The sequence below is a fragment of the Lactuca virosa genome, chromosome 8, assembly GCF_052849685.1.
Source record: "Lactuca virosa cultivar CGN04683 chromosome 8, Lactuca_virosa_CGN04683_v6, whole genome shotgun sequence".
Taxonomy (NCBI): Eukaryota; Viridiplantae; Streptophyta; class Magnoliopsida; order Asterales; family Asteraceae; genus Lactuca; species Lactuca virosa.
Genome location: NC_136433.1, coordinates 244,253,531 through 244,261,236, shown reverse-complemented (window position 1 = coordinate 244,261,236; position 7,706 = coordinate 244,253,531). Strand labels below are relative to the sequence as shown.

Genomic DNA, 7,706 nt, shown 5'->3' with positions numbered 1-7,706 from the left:
CCATGAATGTTCGTTACTGAAAACTGTAGTGATATGTGAAAATACTACTTCATGTGACTAGCTAAGGCTAATCATGAAGTATAAGTATATTGTATATGAAATCCTTGCATAAACAATTTTGGTTGAAAACCCTGGCTTCAGCCTTTATACGTAGTGTGTTAGTTCTATTTAGTATAAATAAAATTGTTGAAGGGTGACAGGTTGTAAACTAAAGGGTGAATTATACATAATGTGAGTCGTATAACCATACTTGATATGACTAGAGACCTTTCCAACGTTCTTCAGGCGTCGAGTTAAATGACATTTGTCACCCTGGGCATGCCTGCCCAACTGTAGCTAGCAGTTCGGGTGTGGGATTATCAGTCCCGAATAGATCTATTCACAAATTTCATGCTCTCCCTCCAGGAGACTCTGGTTATACTATGATAGGATTTATCCATGTACATCTAAGGGTACAGTAGTGAAGTAGCGCCTCACAGTATCGTACAATCTAGTTTACATGTAGTGTAGTAGCGTTCTACCGTAGTGAAAATCCGAATGTATATCGTTTGTAGTGATAATTACAGTTATGAAAACATGATAAAGTAGTGATGCAAATTGTAAACTATTTATGTCTTAGTGCATACGTTTAGTAGTGAAAGTTTCTATACTTGTTATGCTTAGAAAATCCCAAACTATACCGATTATAGTTTGCATGTAAAACGTAGTGAATAGCGAGTCCGGAAAACCATGCAATTTTAGTGAAAATGTCCCTTATGCTCAACACAGTACAAAAGGGTTAAAGTATGAGAATTTCATGAGTTTTGAAAACCTTTATGTTTAGCTTGTATCCCCCCCCCCCCTGAAAACATTAAAAATACGGAAAATGTAGGGGTATGAACTCACCTCGAGCGAGTGGTTTGATTGAAGGATCGATACGAAGAGTCGGGTGTTCTGGTGAAGCCCTGAACATGATTCGATCCTAATAACATGTAATGACACATAAACGAGTCAAATGAAGGTATTTCACCACTAGATGTGATGAGAACCACTCTAAGAACTTGGGACTACTCGCACTAAGTGTTAGGACCTCAAAGGATTGCATGAGGGAGGTGTATGGGCACCTTAAAGGTGTGTATGGCCATGGGTGTGCGGCCGTACACTCATGATGGAAGGTGCCTTTGAGGTGTTTTCAAGGTCCATACTTGCATCCATAAAGTGTCCTAGGTCCATACTTGGTTGTAGTACAAGTTTAGGGTCTTAGAAATGGTTTGTGGTGCACACAGGAGTGTGCTGCCATACACAGGAGTGTGTTGCCGCACACATGAGTGTGCTGCCGCACACATTAGTGTGTGGTCATACACCCATCAAGTTTTGAAGAATACGAAGAACTCGAAGAGTTTTAAGCTTAGATCAAGGTGTCTTACAACTATAACAAGCTGAATGATGGAGTAATTCACGTTCTTGATGCCCTTAGAGTGTTCTTGGATGAAGTTTTTAGTGAGAGAAAGTAGAGTGCAACCAAATGAAAGGAATGAGTGAAAGGGGTCACCTTATATATATAGGGATGAGTGTGCTGCTAGGAGATGTGTGTGCGGCCGCACACCCATGTGTACGGTCGTACACTCCCTCCAAAGGTGCGTATGGCCTTGTTTTGACAGCATACGACTTGCTGACTCATTCCTAGACTCAACCTTGGTCATGCTCAAGCTTAGAATCACTTAAACGAACCCTTGAATAGTACTAGAAATCGACAAAACAAGTTGAATAATGATTGAATTGATTAATTGTACAAGATTGAAGTTTCGGGTTATCACAATTATGAAAAAGCAGTCAAGAGTATTTCGGTTGGCCATAACCTAACCCAAAAAAAAATCCAAATCTTAACTGCAAAAACTGATTAACTGGTACCAGACCGGTGTCTCTTTTCTTCGGTCTTTGTAAATTGAAGTTTTAATCTATGATTACCTGGACTTGTGTATTCATTTTTTTATGAAGAAACTTATGCATACATAATCTAAGCTCGGGGTTTTCTCCTATAAGTTACAAGTTACAGTTTAGTGCACGTGTCGAATACATTATCAAGATTTTGTATTGTTTGTGTCATATATCTCTTATTACTTAAAGTAACAACTAATTTCTCATTTCAGTAAACATTTAATTGAAAAATATCGTTTTAAAAATTTTTAGTTACTACTTCTCATGTAATATTTCTTTTACTATTTGGAATGGTAAAATCGGATAAGGAATGGAATTGGTTATTCCATTTGAATAAAAATTGTTTGTTTTTTCCTGATTGAATGGAATAGACCATTCATGAAGGACTCGAATTTCTTCATTTTTCTTAATTTTCATACCTTAAGTGGGAGGTGTTTCTTTTTTCATTTTCATCATAGAATGCAGTTGGAATTTGTAACATAAGTCATTTTTATTTATAAGTTTATTTTATGAGAAATATTTTAAAATTTTCATGATTTTGATTGATAACAAAAAAAGAAAGTACAATTTTATTTCATGTATCTTTTAAAATTCTTTGGCTGTTAAACAGCAACAACATTGGTGACCGAAAGATGGTGGTGGCGGCGGTGGTGGTGATGGCGGCAGCGGTGGTGGTGCTGGTGATGGAGTAGTGGTGGTGGTGGTGATGGTGACGGTAGGTCGGTGATTGTGGTAGTGGTATTGGGTGGGTGGGTGGGTGTGTTTGTGTGTGTTTGTGGGTGTGGGTGTATGTGTGTGTGTTTATGGGGGTGGGTGTGTGTTTGTGGGGGTGTATGGGCGTGTGTTTGTGGGGGTGGGGGGTAGGTGTGGGTTTGTATGTGTGTTTATGGGTGTGTGTGTGTGTTCGTGGTGGTGGGAGTGGGTGTGTGTTTGTGGGTGGCTGGATGGGTATGTAGCCGGGGGGTGGGTCTGTTTGTGTGTGGGTGGGGGTGTGTTTGTGGGGTGGGGATGGGTGTGTGTGTGTGTTTGTGGGGGTGGGTATGTGTGTTTGTGTGTGTGTGTAGGTAGGGGTGTGGTGGGTTGGGGGTGTTAAGGTGGGGGTAGGTAGAGGTGGATGGGGTGGGAGTGGGCGTGTGTTTATATTTTAGAAAACATTTGAAATTAGAAAAATGTGGAAAACATTGATTATCAGTTTTCCAAAATTTTCCAACTTCTTTGTAATTTTAGAAAACAAAAAAAATTTATTTTCTGTGAAATTTTTTGAAAAATAGACAAACTAAACACGTTTTCAAAATTCTCATTTTTCTTGGAATTTTTTTCCGGAAAACGGCCCATTTTTCCGCAACTAAACGCGACCTAAACTTTTCAAAATGTTTACCCAAGGTTTTGAAAACCGGACCGGACATCGAACCGTTTATCTTACTGGGTCGATGATTCAACTGGTTCGACCGGTTGGACCGGTCCTAAAAACCGGAGAAAACCGGATATATATATATATATATATATATATATATATATATATATATATATATATATATATATATTGTCTTGTGTGTATATGTTTATATGTATATTAAATATACATAGTGTGTGTATTTTACATTACGTAGTTGTTGTAATATATTCTGAATAATGTAGTCTAATTAATTAAATATATGTAATATGTGTGTGCAGTGTAAAAATAAATAATGTAAATATGTATGGATATTGTAAAAAAGGCAGTAGTAAAGGAATATGGAAAAATTATAGTAGTACTTATAACAAAACAAATTAATCGAAACCTACAAAAAAAATATTCATCTTTTATAATTATATAACATTGGGATGGTTTTTTTCATTTGTATTTTCATCCCACATCGGTAGGATTGAAGAAAATAGGAAGACTTGTAGCTTAATAAAATGGTTGGGGTTTAGCAACTTCATCCCACATCGATGGCACATAAGAAACATAAAGTTTGATGTCCCTTATAAAGAGGGAACCCATGCGCTTCTTCTTTTAAAGTAAAAAGTAAAGATTTTCGATAAACTGATTATATATGTGGTTGAACCAGGCCGGTTTAACCCCGGTTCACAAAACCGGCGGTTTTTTATGGTTTAATTTCTAGCGGTTTTTGGAGTCTAAAAAACTGGTAAACAATCCGGTTCCCGGTCGAACCGTCCGGTCCAGTCCGGTTTTCAAAAAAGTGTGTTTAACCATTTATAGTAGTGCAAATTGCTTTGTATTTCAACGGCATTGTTATCATAATTGATCAGATTTAATGTTATAATACACAAATACATGGACATGTCTTGCTGTTTCTTGCCTTTCACCAATCTAAAAACTTCCAATTACAAGAAATAATAATGTCCTTCAATTTATTTGTGTATTTTGGCATCGTACTTTCAATTAATTCGTCAATTAAAGTTCAATGTTTTCCCATCAATAGGGATTTTTTTTGTCGTAATGTAGAGACAAGTACACATAATCGTCTTCCTATTATTGTAATTATTTAAAGAGTATATAAGCACAATGTTGTAATAGAAAGAAACGAAAGTAGATTGCTATAATAAACAATTGAAGGAGAAATTGGGTGTGGTGTTCATGCTTTCCGACGAGGTTCCAGTCACCAAGGGTTGGTTTGGTGGTGCTAAGCACCGTTGATTTTGTTATGACTAATCAGTGGTAGAACTAGCTATGGCCATCGATAGTTGAAGAGGGGAATTAATTTGAGAAATAATGGGTATGCTTAAAGCTTGTGAAGGTTTTCTTGAATGAAACCGTATAGCATTTGGTGAGACTAATAAAATAGCTTGTAAATTGGATTTTAAAAATACTATTTGAGATTGTTTATTGATAAGCTCATGTAGCTTTTTTCACGTGATTTCCAAATATACCCTTATATATATTATTTAATATAAACTTAAAAATCATAATCAATCTCGTAAATACGAGACAAAAATATCGATGAAGGGTTTGAGAATTCTACAAATATTATAAATCTTCTTTCGACTACAAAAAAAAAATTCTAGTATTATTTTATATTCTGTTAAATGTGACTCGAGCATTTGGAGATTCTTACGGAGCATTTGGGTTCAATGGAGCACTTGGAACTCAATGGGGCACTTTGAGTTCAATGAAGCATCTGAGAAAGGAACGGATAATCTGAGAAGGAAATGGATCATCTGAAAAAGGAACAGATCATCTAAAAGGGGGGAATGGAGCACCTGAGAAAGGAATGAAGCATCTGAGAAGGAGGGAATGGGGCACCCGAGAAGGGAATAGAGCATCCTTGATGAACCATGAAGCAAGGATGCGCCGTTTTGGAGTGGATACGCTATTTGTGAAGGTGGATACACCATCTATAAGAGGATGCTCCACTTTTGAAGGATGATGCTCCACTCATGAAGCTCGATGCACCATTTGGTGTGAAGGTGCGCCAACTTCATATAATAAAGAAAAAGGTTATACAGTAAAGAAAAAGGTTATACTAAGTCTATAGGGAGAAACATAGTGAGTACTGTATCTACCCTCTTTTGTTGAAGACTATGTACTGTAATTAAAGGTCTTTTGCAGCAGGATCCTCCTCAGCATCAGATTCATCATCATCATCTCCAGCTTCTTCACCTGAGAAATCTCCATCTCCAGCATCATCTTCTAGCTCCTCTGCATCATTGTCTTCTTCTCATCATCATCCTCTATGTAACTACCATCTTTTGCCTCTGGTTCAGTTGAGCTCTTCCTGTTAAGCTCAGAAAAGGAAACATATAAAAAAAATCAAGTTTTATAAAACTTTCAAATTAGAATAACAGAAAGTGTTTGGGAATTGAGCACTACCTTTGATCATTTCCAATCAAATTCGACAATGTACTTCAATCCTGAACAAGAAGTCCTATCTGCTTAACAAAAAAAACACAAATTTTCTCATGATAAAAATGAATTAAACTAAAAAAATTGCAAAATTTTGTTAACATTTCATGTGCAATCAAATGAAGGAAATTTGTAAAAAGTTAGGAGAAGGGTATGAACTCCTCACTTAGTCATACATTTTTTACAAATTTGCCTATGTATACTTTTTTTCCATTTCCCTAGGTATTCAAGAACTTTTTCAAATATTTTTTAAACAGAATTTATCCTGATAGTATATAATAGAAAAAAGGGAAAAAGCAGGGTTTGTCAAGTCAAAAAAGAACAACAATAAGGGAGACAAGCTTGATGTGGAGTCAATGGAAAATTAACTGGCAACAATATAAAAAAATTGAAAATCAAAAGTCAAAAGGTGAACTTTTCTTCATAACCCAACTTAAGAAACATAATTCTTTCCAACACCAAAAGATCTTGAAAATGCAAAGAGCAATCAGCTTTAGGTGTTATTGGTTTTATGAGCTTTTCATCATACATAATACCTGGAACACAAACAGATTTTGATCCCTCTCACTCTTTTTAAATTATTTGGAAAGCACCAACTGGATTTTGATCCCAAATGGTAGAAAAAAGAGTGAGAGGAACCTAATCATTTCACCAAATACCTGGTGGGCAACGGCCATAACTTCATCCAAATTCGCTAAAACTTGCCGTACTTTATAAAATCCTACCCCTATTAAGCCTGAAATGAGTAAACATGACCCAAACATCAGGTTAGTTTGATAAATGAAAAGATGTAGCATCAATTAGAAGGACAAAAATAGAAAGTCGGAGATAAAGCTTGATTTTGAGGGCACCCTTTCCTTGAAATTAAGCTATTTGAAAAGGCAAGTGGGAAGGATGAAGCATCTAGCAACGATGAGGGCATAAGGCGTTGAAGCAGCTGAGGGAATCATGAAAGAGACAGAACAGTCTAGCGTAGCAAACGAAATTGTTCATGGGTATCGCCGGCGTAATCCCTTTGCTCTATACCTGAAACATTCAATACCGAAAAGTATACTAATAATAGCCCAACGGTTCTTCAGGTAGATTCCACAGCGGCGACGACAGTCGTTGTGGTAGTGGCGGTGTGAGTCTAGAGCGACTGAGAAAAAGAGCCGAAGAAAATGAAAAAGCTCGGTCCTGAAAAAGCTCTAGGTAATGCTCCCTCATTAATGCTCCCTCATTTTGTCCTCCGGCTCCCAGGTCCATTCCGAGCCCCTTGCGTTGCTGCTACTGCACCTTTACCAGCTCCACTCTCTTATTCCTCATATCCTTTGACTTCCTGTCTAGGATCGCCACTGGTCGCTCGATGTAGTTCAGGCTGTCATCAACCTGAATATCCTCTAAAGGCACCACTGTCGAATCGTCCATCAGACACTTCCGCAACTTGGAGACGTGAAAAGTGCTATGAATCTGACTGGGTCCGGCTGGCAGATCCAACCTATACGCCATCTTTCCCACCCGTGCTACAACCCTGAAGGGTCCAATATACCTGGGGCCCACCTTGCCCCGCTTCCTGAATCGAATGAATCCCTTCCAAGGCGATACCTTCAGGAGCACCATATCCCCGACCTGGAATTCCAGGTCCGATCGATGCTTGTCGGCATAACTTTTCTGCCGACTCTGAGCAGTCTAAAGCCTGCTCCGCACATGCTGGATCCTCTCCGTAGTCTTGAGTACCACCACGGTACTCCCCATGACCCTCTGACCAACCTCACCCCAACATATCGGCGTCCTGCACTTCCTTCCATACAACATCTCGAAAGGAGGACGGTCGATACTCGCGTGATAGCTATTATTGTAGGAGAACTCTGCCAAAGGAAGTTAAGTATCCCAACTACCTCTGAAGTCTAAAACACACGCCCGCAGCATATCCTCCAGTGTTTGGATGGTCCGCTCGCTCTGA

The 7,706-nt window shown here is 38.2% G+C and overlaps 1 long non-coding RNA gene across 2 annotated transcripts; it reads right to left on the bottom strand.

The window, feature by feature from the left end:
• Window positions 1-4,778: 4,778 nt before the first annotated feature.
• LOC145128571 (uncharacterized) lies at window positions 4,779-7,015 on the bottom strand. 2 transcript variants are annotated; one of them, XR_013716999.1, is made up of 5 exons: window positions 6,424-7,015; window positions 5,732-5,790; window positions 5,425-5,636; window positions 5,122-5,337; window positions 4,779-5,039 (listed from the first exon to the last, which is right to left on the bottom strand). It is a non-coding gene; the product is annotated as an uncharacterized LOC145128571 (long non-coding RNA). The 2 variants fall into 2 exon arrangements; XR_013716998.1 differs by having other exon boundaries at window positions 4,779-5,337; window positions 6,424-7,011.
• Window positions 7,016-7,706: the final 691 nt, after the last annotated feature.